General features: G+C 40.6%; 1 long non-coding RNA gene across 3 annotated transcripts; it reads left to right on the plus strand.

The window, feature by feature from the left end:
* The first annotated feature begins 2,227 nt into the window (after positions 1-2,227).
* On the plus strand, positions 2,228-16,345 carry LOC307042594. 3 transcript variants are annotated; one of them, XR_013809187.1, is made up of 8 exons: positions 2,228-4,534; positions 4,755-10,047; positions 10,353-10,547; positions 10,866-10,977; positions 11,189-11,282; positions 11,361-11,595; positions 13,434-13,521; positions 16,193-16,345. It is a non-coding gene; the product is annotated as an uncharacterized lncRNA (long non-coding RNA). The 3 variants fall into 3 exon arrangements; XR_013809188.1 differs by having other exon boundaries at positions 11,387-11,595; XR_013809189.1 differs by having other exon boundaries at positions 4,755-9,442; positions 11,387-11,595.
* The last annotated feature ends 4,196 nt before the right edge of the window (positions 16,346-20,541 follow it).

Here is a 20,541-nt window from a genome sequence, read left to right on the forward strand (position 1 = left end):
GCTTGGCGTTGGCGTCAGCTGGTCACGTGATGATCCCCCTGAGTCTCTTCCAACAGGGGGACACTCCAGAGGTGGTTCATTCGCTGCAGAAGCCTGCTGTTTTAACCTATTGGTTTATAAACTGCAGAACTCGCGGCATTCCTCTGTCCCAGATATGCCTCCTACACACGGTCATAATAACCACGAGCACCGTTATAACGCCTCGTGTGGACAGCATGCACACACCTCTCATCCCCTGGGCGTGTACGCGCCTTATGAGGAGAGACGGAGTGAAAGGCAGCGTGTGGAAACTCCCTCGCAGCCCTTTTGCCTCACGGGCAGCGGCGGCGATGGCGTGGCTCGTCACCATGAAAGACCATTACGGCACTTCACAGAGAAGCCTCTCCCCCCAGCAGTTCCATGGGATACAAGAAACACTCCTGTCATCCCAGGAACAGTGTTTTACGCGGTTTTTACCCCCGCTATTTTTCTAAATCTCCTCTGTCCTGTGCGCGCGCTGTCTTGCTAGTGGCGCGCACGGCTGCCTTGCGCCATTCTCAGCGCCTGTTTGTGCACTATAGAGAGCGCTCGATCGGGCAACCTCTGTCTGCACAGCGGCTGTCACACAGGTTGTGTGAGGCTGTGTCACAGGCATGTCTCCTCTGGGGTGGAGCTCCCGGAGAACGTCAATGCGCACTCCACCAGAGGAATTTCCTCCTCCACGGCTTTGCATGGAGGAATGTGGAGTGGAAGATATTTGCACGGCTGCATCTTGGTCTTCCCCCTGTTCGTTTATTAAATTTTATTTGAGGGATGTCTCCCATTCCTCTCTGACACACCCTGTACTGGGTGTCCTGTCGGAGTAAGTGACGTCAGGGAGCCAGCTGTGCGCCTCTCTCCTGCCTTTCGGCACGCGGAGAGCGGCCCTTTTCCCCTCTTATAGGAGGGATGTTCCTTTTTCCTCTGACACACTTTGTACGGAGTGCCTGGTCAGAGTGAGTGACGTCAGGGATCCAGCTGGGCGCTCTCCTACCTGTCTGACACGCAGAGAGCTGCTGTTCCCCCACTACGATCGCAGGACGAGGTGGGACTTTCGTCTCTACTTTCTCACAGCGGCCGGTATGTATTGTTCCCAGCCTTCACCCCGTCGGGAAGATAGGCATGTTTTGCTATGTTCCAGGTACGGTGATGAGCCATTAAGCATGGCACATCCAGGCAGGGGGGTGTTATTGAGCAGGTATGTCTGTGCTTCTAGTGCCGGGCGGACCCAGTGGGGCGCAGACTACATCATGCTTCGCCCTTAACCCAATAGCGATAGCCTTAGAGGGCGAAGCCATATACGAAATAGAACTGAGGTTACCTACTGTAACCCCAGCTTCTATGAGTAAATGGCGCAGCCCTCTAAGTGCGGGGCCCCACTGGCTCTACGAATAGCTGAAGAAAAGTTATGTTGTATGGGAGCAGATTGCCGGGCCACCTTCCTATTTATACCGGAAGGAGGCCCGAGGGTGGGGCCCACCTTGCGGGTGGGCGTGGACTACAAGTGTTTCAGTGCTGCGCGGGGGCGCAGGGGGATTACCCAATAGCGATAGCCTTAGAGGGCTGCGCCATTTACTCATAGAAGCTGGGGTTACAGTAGGTAACCTCAGTTTCCACTCGGACTTTATTACAGCTACACCATTGTTTGGTTTCCATGGTAGCGCGTCTCTTTAGCAGCGCGAGCAACTCAAAGTCTGAGAGGGTGAGGAAGATGAAAACTGAACAAGAATCTACAACTCGACCCTCTGATCACTCCTTTCCTGTAAAATACAGGTCCAGCCCACACATATGCTCCATGGTGCCACAGGCATTGCCCTTACAACTACAATAAGCATGTAACTGTTAATCTACAGCTCCGGCAATCCACGAGCACCGGAGTCTACACCTGCAGACAACTACTGTAGCGTCACCTTTAATACGAGTCCAAACAACTCAAAGACACACAGGCCAGTGCGCTGAAAGGGCGCCCTTTGAGCATCAGCTCTGACGACGCTGATTGGCTGAGATTATGTTTCGGCGGCATAGTTTACAGATAGCAACAGTCAGCTTGTTGGCTGCTGCTGCTCTGGCTGAGGGCTCCTTTCTACCGCCCGGACGAGAGAGGGTAATGATACACGCTGCGGCCAGGCAGGAAACATGTGATTTATCAGTAACTTTAGACATCGTAAAAAAAAAAAAAAGAGATTTTATTGTAGATTATACATTTTACTGATACCAACTATATAATATTTACCTTGTTATTTAAAAATAAAAATAAAAAATATATATTTTTTGGAAATATATTTTTTTATTTATTTTTTATTTTGAATGACAATCAAACATGTGGGAAGAGGGGGGGCGGCGCCCCTAGCGCCCCTATGGGCCGGCCACCACTGATTGTAATAGCATTACGTTTCCATTTTTTTCAATTAAATTGTTTGGTATATGCATAAAAGCATGCTGCTCATATTAAAATATAAATTGTCAACACACCGATTATTTGAGGACAATAAAAACACTGCTGTCATTGGGTCTAAACGGGTAAATAAGAAACACAATTTAAAAGGTTGGCCATTTTATAATCATGCCATACATATTCCAGGGATACATACCTCAATTACTGCCTCTTGAATATTCTTTCTATGTGTGGTTCTAGGTATTTTAAAGCTGTTGCAAGGCTCCAGGTAGCCTTTGTAGCTTCGTTTTGGCATCTAAACAGTAAAATCATGTTTAATGATCATAACATATTTTCCAGAATATTTTTATATAAACAAGGCTTCTTATTTAAGATTATACTTTCATCAAATGCATCACAAAGAAAACTATCAAGTGAAACCTCTCTTTTCAAGAAATGTTAGATTCTGATACAGAATCCCACGACAGCTTTAGAAAATAATGTATTGGCAATGCAGCAAATCTTAGAATATAAGCGGTGTATATTTTGTGTCTGAATATTGTGTATTATACATTTTTCTTTTTCTAACAACCATGTAAGCAGCATTGTATACAAATAGTATAGGCCTTTGTATTAGGCTGTATAGGATATAGTCTTTCCATTGTAACACAGGTTTCTGTTTAAACACATTTCAAGGGTTACTTTTGATTCAGAGTAATCAAACTCAATGGAAATAAGATATTTCTATTGAGTTTGATATATGTTGCTCCTATCTGTTGTTCTGTAGGCTACGTTAAAACGTACAGAACAGATAGGAGCAGCTGTTGACACCGCCAACAACTAGGGGGCAGCAGAAGCGCCAGAGTGAGTGATTGACGTTTGAATGAGAGAGAGTAGACGGAGGCCCATTCCCAAACCGCCCCCTACATCCTACCCCCTACCCCTCCGTTTGCGCGTTCACGCGGAGGGTCCGCCATATTGAGGGCTGTTACAAACCAACGAGTTTGGAGCGGTGTGGAGGGGGAGTGGGCTATAGAGAGGCGAAGTCCCTCCCCTTCCGGGAGCCTCCATGGGACCCCGGAAGCGGAAAATTATACATTGAAGTCAATGGAGAGAGAAAAGTTATCTTTTGATCCCGTTTGAATTGTGCCACGAATGACACATATGATGTTTGTCAATCTTAAACAATCATTTCCATGCAAAAAAAGTCACAGTTTGTCGTAAAAATGCTGAAATATAAGACTATGAATAATACGCAACTAGAAAGACTACAAATCCCAAATGCATTCTGGGTCGCGTAAGTGATGTCATAGGCGATAATGCTCCAAGACTGGTTGTGACTCGCAAAGCAAAGAGGAAGAAGAAGACTGATTTATTCCCTCCAATAAATATAAGAGATTGCTCCAATAAATTCACTTTTACAAGATGCCTGTGTGCTTTGTACGAGGTTGTAATCACAAAAGAGATCATACCACTTGCTCGTTCTATCGCTTCCCGTCTGATGAAAGGACCAGGAGTCGTTGGACCAAACATATCAGGCAATATAGGCTACATGTTTTGCATGGAACATAGTCAAGTTAGCTACCTAGCTAGTAGCGAGCATGTTAGTTAGCATTATATTACATTACTTAGCCTTGTCATTTGTATTAGCCTTAACATGAAGTAAACCAAAATGTTAAACAGTAAGAGTAGTCATGATGGTAAGTATTTTGTGAAACATTTGAAGAGTAGCCTATCGCCCCCTCCACCAGGTGCTAAGGGGGCGGGAGGTAGGCTAACGCCACATTAGTATCAGCGATCTTTTCTACTTAATGCTATCTGCACAAATGGTTAACATTGACCATTAAAAGATCAGGCAGTTCAGGGAGAGTCGAAGGAAGGAAGGCAGGCAGCTTTGCATGACATTCTTCTGGACGTGTTTCATTGTGATGATAGTGAGAGTGAGTCAATCTGTTTGTTGGAAAGACAGTAGTTGAGTGATTACTGAGAGAAAATTATTAAGAGATAATTATTCAGTGTTGTTACTTTAAAGTGTTGTTACTGACCTTTTTCTCTTTTATTTTCTTTACCTCACCTGTAACTGCTGAGACCCTGAGGAACATGCACATTGGACTGACCTGCTTTGGCAACCTGATTTCCACTGTACGTAATAGTATTTGGTTATGGTATATTATTTATATACATCAAAGGCACAATGCACCCCTCAGAGACACACATGTATTGAGTGTGATATTTTGCATTGGTCATGTGAAATCATCTTTACACACTAGAAAACTGTAGGAGCGGCAACTTGTTTTGAAATTGAATTTTTAATATCCGATAATAAAGTTGATCTGTTTTCTTTATTCTTCTCTCTTCCCAGCTCCATCCATCACCATTCTCTGTTCCTGCCAGGTCCTGCTTGCTAATCAATGCTCATATTTTTTTTACACAATTACAAATAAAGTCAATGTATTGTATGACATGAAGTTGTGCTTCATTCTGAGTCAATAATAAATTCATTCTGCCTTCAGCTGCAAAATTATTGTGGACTGCACCGACATCCATGTAGCAGCCCCCCCCCCAGTAAGATGAACCAAGCAAAGCTGACATACTCAACATACAGCTGTGCTCTTAAGTTTACATGAAGAATTTGTGAAATATTGGTAATAACAGGTTTAAATGATTATAAGTAATTAATTATATAATTTTCTCATCGTAGATGAGCAGACAGGGAGCAGATGAGAAAAGCAGAATATGCAGCTGCCATTTTCCACATGGAAAAGAGAAAGGGCCAAGTGTATTTGAGTGGACAAAAGAGAAATCCCAAATACGAAAAATAAAATTATACAATTTACAGATATGTATACAAATAAATACATATCCTATATACACCATCATGTATAATGATGGTGTATGATGTAGAAGGAAGTGTGGTAGATAACAAGTAAATATAGAGTTACATACAGATCCATGTTACAGCAAAAGATGGAATAACTAAGAAGCACGCAGTATAATAATAATTACACGCAACAATTAAATAACTGCTCAGCATCTCCACCACAATCCCAATCTGCTGTGTCCTGTTTTCCTCCCCTCTGCATAACACCCCATCACACATACGAAACACAACGCAGAGTCCGAGGGTGTTAAGAGTATGTTTATTTAAATGTCCTCCTCTCTACTGGCCAACACAGGGAGCATATGTTGGGTGTAGAATTGTTCCAGGAGGAGGAGATTTCCATGCCATGCAGGGTCTTTGGGGATGGGGATGATGATCCCCTCCTTCGTGGTCCACAGTAGCAGAGACTCCGGTCTGTGATTTGCAGCTGTTATATAATATACAATACATTTTTTTGAAAAACATTTGATCAAAAAATAAGGATTTGGTCAGGATCTAAAGTCAGTGTGTAGTTTATTAATTAATCAATGCTCTCTACATTAGGAAAACACATACCAGTGTACCAGAGGGAGTCACACACAGCTGTGCCTAGATAACCAAACAAATTAACAGGGATGCAAACTCATCAGGTATGAAAAAGGTGACAAGGATCCGAGCCCCCTGACCCCACAGAATATCGGCTTTAAAATGAGGAATAACAGAGGATTTTAGCAGTCAGAACAACTAAAGCAGCAGTGTTAATATTAACAGAAACGCCATAGAGTCACATCTAATAGAAATATATAAAAAGCATTTATTTTAATTGTGTAGTAGTCAGTTTATAATTTTGGCAGCACTGTTGAGCATTTTGAAAATGTATTTTCAGGCCTCTGTCCAAGGCTTAGTCTTTCTATCTTTATAGCCACTGGTGTAAAGTAACTAAGTTCATAAACTCAACAAGTACTATACTTGGGCACAATTTTGAGATACTTGTACTTTACTTAAGTATTTCAATGTTTTGCTACTTTGTACTTCTACTCCACTACAGTTCAGAGGTAAATGGTGTACTTTTACTCCACTACATGTATGTAATACCTTTAGTTACTTTACAGATGTGGATGAATGATGTGAAATATAATCAAGTGTTAAATCAGACTTTAGTTCCACCTGGAGTAAATCCAAAAGCTACCCTGCAGTATACAAAGTCATTCAGGCTAGCTGCACCTTTACCAGCTTTGAGAACACTTTCATGATCAATCATTATAAAACATATCATATTATTCTGAAATGGACCAATCTGCAAAATGACTACTTTTACTGTCGCTACTTTCACTATATTTTGATAATAATACTTTTCTACTTTTACTTGAGGAACATTTGGAATGCAGGACTTTTACTGTAACAGAGTATTCCTACACTCTGGTACTTCTACTTTTACTCAAGTACAAGAACTGAGTACTTCTAATTTTAATCAATTCCAAGATATATACTTATACCACCTCTGTTTATAGCCTATGAAAAAAACGATTAGAAAACGAAGGCTAAAGCTAACGTTAGCAGATAGTGACAATGTATGCTAGTTAGCTAGCTCAAAGATAATATTGCGACGGGGAAAAAAAACTTTTCAGTGCACATCACGCTCTGCCGCTCCGACAGGGAGCTCTACTGTGAACACCTGAACGGCCCGTTCTAACAGCTGTTCACCAGCGGTCCAGTCTGTGCCACAGGGACTCCGGACGCACAGTTAATATTAACGAACGCACCGTAGGTAATGTAGCTGCTGAAGCTAGACCATCATCGCCGAGCAGCAGAGGCTTATTATACATCATGAGCAGAGCCGACAGGCAGGAAGACTCGAGCACACAGCTCACGCTTCATTATAATATATATAAAAAAAGCTCGCGGCCGCACATTAATCCGGGTCCCAGACCCCCTCCCATACCCCAAAAATATTTTTATTGCAGATCTACAGGAATCACAAAAACGACCTATTTTGGATTCAAAACGGAGAATTTCGCCGAAAGGTGACAAGTTTGCATCCCTGGACAAGATAACCAAAATCCTTGAATCTACACACAGCAAATAAACTCAAATGACACAACGAGATGTAAAAAGGAGATCACACATATAGTCTATATAGAACTGGCCGTTTCAATCTGAAGAGCAACTAAAACAAAACACGGGAGTGTATCTTGTTCTTGTGAACACTAATGTTATCCACAGCATACACAGACACCACAAAGTTCTTAAGGAGAAAACTAGTTTCTAAAACAAAACACGTTAGTGTACCTTGTTAGCTAGCTGACATTAACCTTAAACATTGCACTCATATTACTCACTGAAACCTTGTAAAGCCGATCCCGCATGCTGGCTCTTACAGAACCGCTCCCTTTCGTGTATGTACAGCTCTCAACATGCCCAGACTTGTAGTGATTTTCACCTCGTTTTATACTTTTTCGCCTCATTCTGAAAGAAACAGGTGAAATTTACTAACGTGACAGCCATCTTTGTGATGGTGACGCGTATTGTGCGAGACCAGAGACCTGTAGTTCACTGAGCGGTTTCACACAAAAAAAATTGTAACTTCACAGTTTTACGACACATTTTTATTTTTTTGACTTGCAAAATGTTCTTTTAATTTGACAAACATCATATGTGTCATTCGTGGCACAATTCAAACGGGATCGAAAGATGACTTTTCTCTCTCCATTGACGTCAATGTATAATTTTCCGCTTCCGGGGTCCCATGGGTCGGAAGTAGATGGGCGGGACTTCGCCTCTCTATCAAGCCCTCAAATAGCGAGTCTGCAGCGGTGCTGACTTGAGACCGGTCTCTACCTAACCGGAGTCACGCTGTTTACAAGTAGTTCCAGCAAACATCCACTGATAAACTGCGATGTTAACAACCTCATGATAACCTCATATTTTTTAAACTTAGGATCATACCTGTGTTTAGTCTAGAAAAAGGTAAATGTGTGCATTTTATTATAAAGTTGTGTATATTTACAGACTGTTGCAAAAACTAAGAAGCTTATAAACATCAGGTTTAAAACTAAAAGAGCTTTACAAAAAAGTAACACAATGAAATATGTTTGGAGTTTTATTTGAGTGATTAATTTACATTTTTTGTCAAAGAGATGCTGATTTGAAACCGTTGTTACATACAGTTACGGCATTTCCTGTTTCTGCCGGAGAGAGGGGAGGCCGTCCCAGAGCTTGCTGCTGTATTTACTCCCTCCACCTGACAGGAGGGAGCCTCGTTGAGCTGCGAGTGTGGCTACGGACAGAGTTCACTCCGTCACGGAGGGGTAGGGTCGAGGGAGTGGTCTGGGATTGGGAGTGTAAACAAAACTAGATAGCAAATATGGAGAAGGAAAATTATGTTTAGTCACTTAAAGAAACACCCTTTGAGAGGAGGACACTGGAGGGAAAGCTGAGAGTAAAAGAGCTCAGACCTGATCAGTCTGACATAGGCAGGGCAGGACTTGTGTACAGACTCAGAGGAAGGCAGTACACGCTCTTTTTCAAGAGGCGAGGCGAGGCCTGGCTGTACAGTAGCAACACCATGCTATATTTTATGTTCCCCTGCCTCCCTTTTCAAACGTCAGGATCAGACCAGTCTATGTAACAGACCTAGCATGGGTCCAGACAGATGAGAGTGACTTAAAGCACATATCAGAAAAAACTAAAAGCATGAACAAACTAGAGTCCACATGGATGATGCTATGCGACTAGCCATGTTTAGGAAAGTAAAAACAGTTGTCCAATGAGGGTACAGGATAGGGATCACTCAGTAGCCTAAGCATAATAAGGAGGTTGACAAAAACAGGCAGTAAAATAATAGACTGTATCGCGCCACTGCATTACATAATAAGATGAATGACAGCGCTTCATGCTATAATGACAGCTCTAAGAAGAACATTCTAGAATTCAAGATACCAGAGCAGTGTCTCGTGCGCAAAAGAAATAGGTAGCGCATGAGGCCAAGAATGTATACAAGTAATCCGTTCGGCCCGACATCTGTCAGCCAGGATGTTTGCTTATGTGAAATACACGGAAAGATTTAAGGCTATTTTAGCTACCTATAACAAACATCCAAAACTTCAACCTAAAAACATATCATGCGGACATCCTCTATCCCATTCTTTGGGAAGAAAAATATTTCAAGGACCAGGTTCTGCTTGTGAAAGGTACGAATAATTAGGCTACCTTAACATTAATAATTAATAAGCGAGTAGCCAACGGCTTATTCTAACCGTTAGACTTTAACGGTAAGAGTATGCAGACTTCATAAGCCGTATATATATATATATATTTATATTAGTTGTAATATATTCGTTACTGGTACGTTAAGATGTCTTACTCTAACGGTTAGAATAAGCCGTCGGTTTAAGAGAATCACTTTGCAAGCCAACGGATTATTCTAACCGGTTAGAGTATGCGGACTTCATAAACCGTATATACTGTATATGTATGTATATAAACTACCGAAATTAAAGTAAGGTAAAATCATTACCATGGACATTAAACATTAACGTTAGCTTCACTTACAGTTACCTTTTGACCAGGACTCATCAAATCCTCCAAAAAGAATCAGAGTTCCAAGGATCCAAGAAGATTTTGTTGATTTTATCATTGTCAAGGGACATCCACAGAAATGGATGCTCTAAAAATAAATCGGTATGTTGTTCTTATTTTTAAGGGAAATGTTCTGAAAAATTCATCTTCTGCTTCTTCCTCTTCTTCTTCCTGGTGCATGCTGGGAGATTTTCGGAGGGGGAACGTGTTCTATCAGGTAAAGCTATCTGGTACCCAGTTATTTTTTTGTTTGAATTTAGCCTTTGGAATGTCATTTCCAACAGTGCATTGTAAAGACTGAAAGATTTAAAGCTTGACATGATTTGGTCTTTTACTTAAGAGGATGTTTGTCTCTGAACTTCTTTAATGCTTAGTTTTTGTATTGATGATATTGTTTTGTTCTTTATTTTTGTAGTGAGAATCACTTTACAATTGTGTAAGTGCTATATAAATAGTTATACTAATATTATTGTTGTTACCATCATTGCTATTATTAATAATGTTTTCTTTGTTTCGCTGCAGAAAGGATCATGCCAGCCCACATCAAACATCTGATCAAGAACTTGTGAATCTTCAGGCAGAAAAGATGAAAACACCTGTTCAAAGTTCCAGTTCCCTGTACATGGAACCATGCCTGTCTGGGACTCTGTTCCACATGTCTTCAGTCAGTCCTGGACCCTATGACTAGGACACTAGTTCTACCAAGGCTTATTAGAGGTAAGCAGTGGTAGGAGAGGAGTGGAGTTATCTTTGTATTTAGGCTGCAAGTAGACAAAGGTGATCAAATGCTGATGCTAATAACGATCCGAGTCATTTGATATAGATTGTCTGCCAATACCGAATCCTTACCCGATTCTTCTATTTCCCAGATAATACAGCTGCACAATTACAACAGGAACTAATCTTTAGACGGTTAATAGAGAAGGTACATTTAATGTTTGTGTTTTTACCAGTCATAGGGTAACAACAGATTCGACTGGTGGTAGGCTAAAAGGCTGTTTTGTTGATCATTTTATTTTTCATTACATTATAAAGATCTGCTAAATTGGAGGATTCCAAAGCTGAGCTGGAAGGGAAGTCGCCACCTACAGGACAGCAAATCTAAAAATTAATTTGGATAAACTATTAAACCAGGTATTTTCACAAAGTAAGTACATTTGTTTTTAAATTGCAAGCAAATAATAATGACAGTCTTGGATCGATTTTGCATTTTAACTTTCATCAGCAACTACAATAAAAGAAACAGACAAGATGGCAGTGAAATGTGTAAACAATCAGCCCATCAAGATATACGCATATTAATTTATACTATTGATGAAATGTTTTTGTCCTTTCTTTGTCTTATTCACATTCTGTAGAAGAACAATCTGAGACACCTGAACAGTGTGAGCCGGCACCCTGGACACCCACACACCCCAATAATCCCCTTCAAAGAGTGAGCCGCATGGGAAGGTATATATTATTTCCATAGTGGAGCCTTTTTATTTTTGCTCCTCAGTCACATATTAGTGTCTACCTTTTTATGTATAGGCTACTGTACACATTTTATGTTTCAGATTCACTTGCAAGGGGAGATTCCAGTGCGTCCAAAGGTCTGGGCAAAAATAAAAAAAACAACACAAGGGACTCCATGTTCGTGAAGGAGTTGGCTGTGGCGTTTTGGGGCACCGACACCTAGGGGAAACGAGCCTGACTGGAAAAGAATGCCCCACCAACAAGACCACTAGGCAGCCTCTAACCCTGCAGAAACTATGGGGTTTGAAAGGTATGTTCTTAGCAGCACTAGCCACTTGCTCTTTGTGAGATACCAAGTTCTTGGTTATTTGAAATGTAATATTGGGACACTATAGTGAGGCTATGAGGTGTGATTTGTGCCAAAGAACGAACTAACTGAGAGCCTCCTCGATGCTCGAAGCTCGGTCCTCGATGTGCATTTATGGCGCGTTTCCACTGCAGCACGGAGCTCGCTTTAAGCGTGCCGAGCCGTGCGGGGCCCGTTTTTGGTTGCGCTTCCACTTGGCCTAGTTTTGGCCCGGGGCTACTTTTTCACCTTTTTTCTGGACAGAGTAAATCGTGGTTCTATCGAGGCCAACAAACAGGGCTGAGTCGGGCTGAGTTTGCTAAACTAGAGAGAGAATCGCTGTCAAGGGGGCTACAACTACAACAAGATGACAATTTTTGACCGTGATTTAATTGTAATACACGTTTCAAAATGATGCCGAAGTAACAACATACTGATACCGGTTAGTAAAAACCATGAATTAATGCTTTGACAAGTCTGTAGACAGACGGCAGGCGAAATGCGTGATCTTCTTATTATACGACACATGCATTTCCAAACATTTGGTCTACCTACGCTGTAAAATGTATTATCTTTTCAATTTACACACGGCATCTATTGCACGTCTGTCCGTCCTGGGTAAGGGATCCCTCCTCTGTTGCTCTCCCTGAGGTTTTCTCCCATTTTCCCCTTTAAATTGTGGGTTTTTCTCCGGAGGTTTTTCATTGTACGATGTGAGGGTCTAAGGACAGAGGGTGTCGTTTTCTCATACTGATATTCTGCACAAACTGTGCTGTTGTATTTGCTGTAAAGTGTCTTTACTGTAGGGTATTTTTATTATATGTACAGCACTTTGGCTCGACCAAAAATCGTTTAAAAAAGTGCTATATAAATAAAACTTGATTTGATTTGTTGTCTAAATGGAGATCGGCTAAGCTAACGCAATATAGGCTATATGCTCCGACCGTCCACACTCACAACGGCCTATACAGACATAAATAAACCAGCAACTGTATTCGCCATGACACAGACAGTCAGTGGTTTGTACTTGTTTAACTTTTGTCTAGTTTCTGAACAGATATGAGGAGCTTAAGTGCAAACAGCTAACGGCTGATGTTTGTTTTTCTGGGGTGCTCACGGGTGCTCATTGAAGATAAGATGATGTCACGGCTCCGCCTACACTGTGTTATAGTTACTGCCCCAGCTCCTAAACTGTAATGGAAGCGCAGCATTAAAGTGAGCCGGGCCTAATAAGGCCTAAACAAACCGAGCGAGGCCAAGCTAGGCCTGCGGTGGAAATGCGCCATTAGAGAAATGAGATGTCCTTCAACATGGCGCGCTGAAATCCATTTCCGGGTCACTACCGGAGGACCGAGGAGTCACACGACTGTCACTGAAATGCGTGACGTATCAATTTGTGGGACGCGGGACAAATGATACAAATGCTGTGTGTGCAGTCCTGCACAAAGCGGGACACACACACACACACACACACACACACACACACACACACGGTGCTGCCCCTCTCACACACACACGCTTCAAATCAAGTTACATAAATGCTTGAGCTACGTTTTTATTATAATTAATAAATTAATTTCTAGTAACTCTATTGCCCCATCCACAAGTAACGTTTCCACGTCAGGTATATATTATGTATGCTAGCAGCAACACACGGAGTTAACTAAATGATACAAACATGGGTTATTGATTAGAGGTAACTGAGTTATTTATTTTGTTAAAGTTTCAGCTATTCTGTTTACAGTTGTGTCATCACATAATTTAATATGATTTGTTAAAACATTGTTGTTTCTTATTTTCAGTTTGCTTCAAGCATGGCTGCACGAGAAATACGTGGAGGACCAAGAAATGCTGGCCGGATTGGCAAAGACCGGAAGATACACAGAGAAGGTAATGGATATTAACAAGAAAAATAAAAAAATACTTAAAAAAACAAAACAAAAAAATGTTTATAATTTCTTTGTTGCTATTTACATTTTGAATTATATTTGTTATTTCTAAATCAAATGCATCTATTTTAGATGATATATTAATTTAGATATAGGTTTTTTTTGTAATTATTATATTGTTAATGTATAATTTATTAAATAAAAATACTGTTATGAACACTATACAATGTCTTCATTTTGATAGTTACCAGAATACATTGTATATTTAATACTAACATAAGCTGGTGATAGATAAATGCTGGTCTGCTGGTATGCCAGCAAAACCAGCATATGTTGTGTTTTGGTCGCTTGTATGCTGGTCTATGCTAGTATGCTGGTGACCAGCAAACCAGCATACTATGCTAGTATGCTGGTGACAAGCAAACCAGCATACTATGCTGCATCGTCCCCAGTATGATCCACCAGCATGGACCATCATGCTGGTGGTCCATGCTGGTGGTCCATGCTGGTGACCAAAACACAACATAGGCTGGTCCATGCTGGTCAACACCATGCTGGTCCATGCTGGTTTTTTCAGCAGGAGCAGAGAGTTTGGAAGAATGTGCTTTTGAATAATTTTGGTGAATATTTCTAATGTAAAATCTTCAATAAACATGGCATCATCTTCAATAACGTTACTATTATACAGTATAAATATTCACCAAAATTATTCCAAACCATATTCTTCCAAAGTCTCTGCTGTAGTATGACCAACAGGAGACTATTGATGTGTGTGGTGAGTTTGGTAGAAATATAATAGTAACGTTATTGAAGGTTATACCATATTTATTGAAGATTTTACTTTAGAAATATTCCCCAAAATTATTCAAAAGCGCATTCTTCCAAACTCTCTGCTGTAGTATGAGCATCAGGAGACTATTGATGTGTGTAGTGAGTTTGGTAGTAATATACTGTATAATAGTGAAGTGATTGAATATTATTGTATTCTCTTTTTTCGGTGTTGCACTTTGCAGACGGTTCCTGAGAACTCGTTTCTTCTTCGGCTGCGGAAAGAGACCAATTTAATGTGTCCAGTGTGGAGGACAGCACGTATTGGCTTTTTTTGATCAACATGTGATTGTAATTCGTTGTCAACTTTACCACGGTACTTAGGAGACATAATTTTTGTCTGAATAACGTTTTGTTCATGAGTTATTGATCCGTGAAATCTGAATCTGCCAATATCGTTCTAACTTTACTCAACTTCCACACCGAGGGAGAGGCCTGCCGATGCGGAGCCTGAAGAGGCTTCAACAACGGCCACAGCCGCCGGCGTAGTGACACCGTCTGTAGTAGTAGTAGCCGAGTGATTTTATAGCAATTGATCGAATCCGTGCTGCTGCGCCAGTGAACAGAAAGTGCGTGTGATATATTTAGTAGCAGGATGTGCACTGAAAAATAGGGCTCCCCCGAAAGCAAATGGGTAATAATTCGAACACTGGGCCTAGCCACTCTCCAGATCTCAACCCCATAGAAAATCTTTGGAGGGAGTTGAAAGTCCGTGTTGCCCAGCGACAGCCCCAAAACATCACTGCTCTAGTGGAGATCTGCATGGAGGAATTGGCCAAAATACCAGCAACAGTGTGTGAAAACCTTGTTACAGAAAACGTTTGACCTCTGTCATTGCCAAATTAGGGTATATAACAAAGTATTGAGATGAACTTTTGTTATTGACCAAATACTTATTTTCCACCAACATTTGCAATAAATTCTTTAAAAATCAGAACAATGTGATTTTCTGGGAAAAAAAATTGTTCTCATTTTGTCTCTCATAGTTGAGATAGGAGGAAAATTAAAGGCCTCTTTCATCTTTTTAAGTGGGAGAACTTGCACAATTGGTGGATGACTAAATACTTTTTTGCCCCACTGTAAATGCTCTTCTCCCACCAGTGTCTGTCGTTGTTTAATATCTTGCTACACTAAATGAATTCCCCATTTCAAAAGCCAACTATTTCTGATCTTCTTCTATCCTTTAGTAGAGTTGTATGGTGATCTGCTCAAAGTGCTGCAAGTACTAGGAATTTGATACAGAAGTCATAGAAACTTTAAAAGTATGCAATCTTTAAAGTATAGCTGCAAATCATTTGACTTATAAATACATTGAGGAACGGTAAGATAATTGCCAAAAATGTAGATAAATTATAAATAGTTAAATGTTTTCCATGCAGAAATGTCAGAACATGTTTTTTCTCTGAAATAATTAGGTTTTCTGCTTAATTGTCTTATACTGTATATCATATTCAAGTGAACCATAACTGACAAGACAAAACCATACAATAAGTCCAGAAAAGATTGGCGGTTAAAAAACATTATATAAATAATTGTATTTATTTGTTATAGCCCTGGTGTCGAAATCTACCTGGAGATGGCTTTGAATGTATTCGGGATTACGCTGATTTGCACATGAAAACAAAGACGTGATTTACATGGGCGTAGGAAGCATCTTGAATATGGGGGGGACATTTTTAACGGGTGGGGGTCCTCCCCCACGGAAAAAAAAAATAGATTTCCGGTATTCTGGATACTAAACCTTGAGTTTATGTTCTAAAACATAATATTTGCATTGTGTATCATATGTTGACGCCGGGCTGTGTTTCAAAGCACTTGACTACTACTGCCATTGTGTGTTTAAGGGAAACTTCTGCAGCAATGGAGAGTCAGGACTCAGAGAGACACGGGACGAGCAGGAGTTCTGATGTCCAACACGGATCTTTAATCAGTGATGCAAATTAGTCGCTTTTCGGCGCCTCCCGCTTTTTTGACGCTGATTTGGGTGAGTTGTGTAATCCGTGGAGAACCGAAGAGTTTTCGTTTTGGGGGGGGGGGGGGGGGGTCCGTCCGTCAGTACGTGAGTACGTCAGTCCGACTGACGGACAACTTCTCACTTCAGAAAAGAAGAAGAAATCTAGACTGCAAAATAATTAAACAAGTGAGTGCCTGTTTTTCCTGGCCAAGGACAGGTTCCTTGAACACAACACGCGCTTGTACTGTCAGATTTGCATAAACGGGATTTGATTGGCTGACGCTTCCAGCTCAGCTTCAAAAGTTGAACATTGCTCAACTTTTGAATCCTGAAAATCCTGGAAATCTTCGCTTTGCTTCCCCACAATGTAGTTCGGCGAAAAGCGAGGCAAAGTGACGTCACTCCCATTGGAAGATTTTTTTAAGGCTGCTGTGTGGACGTACCGTTACAAGCCAATCAAACCGCGTGCATGCTGGGAGAGCCAGACCGCAGTTCATTTCCTCATACTCCAAACGAGAAATTACGGTAGCAAATCACCCGGTTCTTTACGACCAGAACTATTTACCGGGATACAAACCGGAGGAACCAGGCATGGAGGGAGGTGGCAGAGACAGTGGGTGAAACTGGTAGGTTTTCGCCTGTTTGGGGAGTTTATATATATATTGTAAACTGTGTTCGTTATTCTCCCGTCCAGGAGAGAAGCTTTAAAAGGAGACTAAATGGAGTCTCTGTGAAGGTTCAATTGGGTACTTTAATTAAAAAAGGCGCGGGTATGTCACAAGCATGATATTGTTCAGTCAGACAAACAGCTGTGATCCGCTCCTCGTTAGGGAAGAGAAGAGAAGAGTCCCGATCCCTCGTCCGGTGCTGTTATATATATCCTCTGCTGGCTCCTTCCCGCCAGCCGGCTCGCCTCGTCTCCAATGTCCGTTGTTGCATTTAAACAGAGGATTGGTTCTTTTCACATTCAATATATGCTTAACACGCCTTTTCTCCTCATATTCTCTTTCATCACTTTTCATGTAACACATTCTAAACGCTGTAATCAATACTCTAAAAAATACTTCTCGGCTCGTTTGGTTTCCGGTCATTCCGGATGTTGTCACATGCTACTCTCGTCTGTAAACAATAATGTATTCAAATAAACTGTACCTTCATTTAATATTCAGCATGGTAGTTTCTCGACATCTATAGTTGTAGTGTTAAATCAGTAGGCTTCGGTTTGCACCACTCCATATCATTTCGCTACTAAATTCACCTCTTTAGGAAATTGTAAATTTACCACATGCTAACTGCCAACCGGAGATGAAAGAGTTTCAGAATAAAGCTTAACAGCTGGTTGTGCATAAGAATTTCTGTTTTTTCAGTGTAAAACTGCATTAAAACTGACGGCATGTTTAAACTACATTTCCCCATTAAAACATTGATTTTAATTTCTAACAGTCCCTCCTTACACACCTAAAAGGTGTGTATAATACTGAAATCAATTAGTTCTTCATCTGAACTTTGCATATTACATATCTCATATTCACAAACATACAATCAAATGGAATGGTTCAGTAGGCTTAACTTTACAAAAATACTAAATAAATTATTTGCCTGTGCTTAAACATAAAAGTTTTCCCTTGTGCATAACTTCTGGTGTTTACATTCAATCATTCTTCAAAATAGCAGCAATGGCTTGGTATCAGAACATTTCTTCCTCCCTCCTTTCACAGAAACTGTTCTCATACCACGCTCAGTGTTAAGGCACTTGTTTTTACAAAGTGAAAAGAAACAAACCATTTTAGAATAGCAATGATTTTTACAACATGAGATCCACCAGATTAGAATAGTATAAAGTAATAAAGAATCAAATAAAATATCTTGGATTGGCAAAGTAAATTGAAAAATAAAAATAAACTATCTTGGAATAGTGTAAAGTAAATTTAAATGGATTCACTCCATTTTAGCATTTTATTTTGCTCACTTCTTCACATGATTTCATAATTTAAAGAATCACATCAGCTGGACATTCATTGATCAATCTCATCTCCGAACATCCATATCATTTAAACTAACTCATCATTGTCATCAACATCTGTATACGGGGTGGGTCGTCTTGTTCTGCTAGCTTAACTGTCTCCTCATGAGAAATTTACCCTCCCTCCTTTCATACCATTTAAGGTATGAAAGTAATATGTTCTCTAGAAGGGGCCGTCGTGATCAATCGGTACGTTCTACTCTGGGGTACGGCATTCTAGACAGTCATTTCTGGGAGAAGATTTTGGTCATTTACAACAGTTGTAGAATTTCATCACTTAAATGTTCCTACTAAGTACCTTTGGGTGGTCTGTTCTAATGCAGTGATAAAGTCCCTGAAATGGTGTGAGAACCGGTGGAATATCAATAACGCATTATACTCATTTATTTTCAATTATGGTCTACTTAAATAACTATGCTAACCCCTTTTACAGTGTGTGGAACCTTGGGTGCCCGAGCATGTGATAATTACTCCCTCCTTTAACAAGGACTTTAAAACAGAAGCCATTTCATTAATGGTTTGCAGTTCAATTCAGGAATTTACACTTATGGCAGATATTTTTCTGCTTTAAATAACATCTCTAAATGTCAGGTCATCACTGATTGAATGGATGACCTTTAGGAGCTGGTGGCGCTTGTCTTTTAAAACTCATACTCTGGTGCCGTGCGCTCCCTCTGAAGCTGCAAGTAAGATTTAAAACATCTGCAGGGTGGGTCGAGCGATCCCTTCTCCCTGAACGATATTTGTTGTAAAATATGCACCATCAGAATGAGTGATCCAAGGCCCCGCATGTATTACTCCCAATTATATTAGTTTTTTTTTAATTAAAATGTGCAATCTCTCTTTGCCCAGTGTCTTTTTAAAACTACATCTTGGACGAAAAACAAATGTTATTTCCACCTTAATCTTCCCTCCTGAGGTAATATAATAACCATGCTACAATGGAGAAATCAATACTCTAGATTGGAATACTATCTTTCGCTTGGTACTAGCTCTACCTTTAACATTTTCCATACAAATAAAGATTTGTCTGCTTTTATAGAGTGGTTACTAAAACCATCCCTTTAAACTGTAGGTCTATACTGTAACAAATTAAATCTTCCCCAAATTCACACATGAATAAAAAAACTCTTAAAGAATAATTTGTTCATATGATGAAAAGATTAAATAATATGTTCTACCCTCAGTGTGTTTTTAGGGTTATCTAATAGTTTCCTCTTTCTTTCTTTATAAATTCACCAATTGATTAATTCATGGCTAATAAATATTTTTTCTTTACGTATTTCTCATTGGTGAATAAGTGTGTTTATGTGTAAACTCTCTCACTCCCGTTTTCCTTCTCTCCCCCTCTGGTTGTCAAGCCACAACCCCCTCACGTTCTGCCGGACCATGCCAACTCCTCCGACCTGTCTTCTCCTCCGTCCACCTTCTCCTCAGTCCATCTGCTCTTGGATCCTTCCGCTGTAACTCTTTTCAGTGTCCCATCTGCTTTGCATTTCATCTCCTCCTTTACAGGTCTCTACTGGTTGCATGGAAGGCGTATTCTGCTCTCATGTCCCACACTCTGCTCTTGTGTCCAAATCTTGTGGCTCAGCTTGGAACTTCATGTCCTGTGGGGGACCGATGAGAGTGTGCCTTTTTATGTCACCTGCAGTTCTGGATTCCTCAAGTGGAGATGGTTCTGGATAAAGTCTTGTCATTGTTGGTTCAGCTCTGGTTCTCTGTCTGTTCGATGGAGAAGGAGGAGTCTTCCGTGGTGAGGTCTTTTGTCTGCTTGGAAGTTGGGGTCGTAGCGTTCTGACAGGCGGAGACATAGAGAGAGAGAGATCTCGGGATGCATTATCTATAGTTAATTCTAACACACTGAGGTAAAATAAATCCAATCTTTCCCACTCTATTTTCATAACCATACTATCTTTCTTTGATGTTAAATGTCATCTAAGCCCAGTTAATGTCTTCTAATAATTGTACCATATCCCTAAACATTGTTTTCACCCACTAACATTTTTACTCCAATTAACTCTTTCAGGAAACCACTTTCTTCCATAAATGTAAATACCTAGATGTTTCAAGCACCACATATTTCATACACTATAAAAGAACTTCTCCATATTTTCTCCATCCCTTTAAATCTCACTGTTATTTAGAACATAAGTAACTTTTGTGACTGGACATATCTGCAATGTCGCCACTATCTGCTGGGAAATTTTGTTCAT

Source organism: Notothenia rossii (assembly GCF_949606895.1).
Source record: "Notothenia rossii genome assembly, chromosome: 6".
NCBI classification, from domain to species: domain Eukaryota; kingdom Metazoa; phylum Chordata; class Actinopteri; order Perciformes; family Nototheniidae; genus Notothenia; species Notothenia rossii.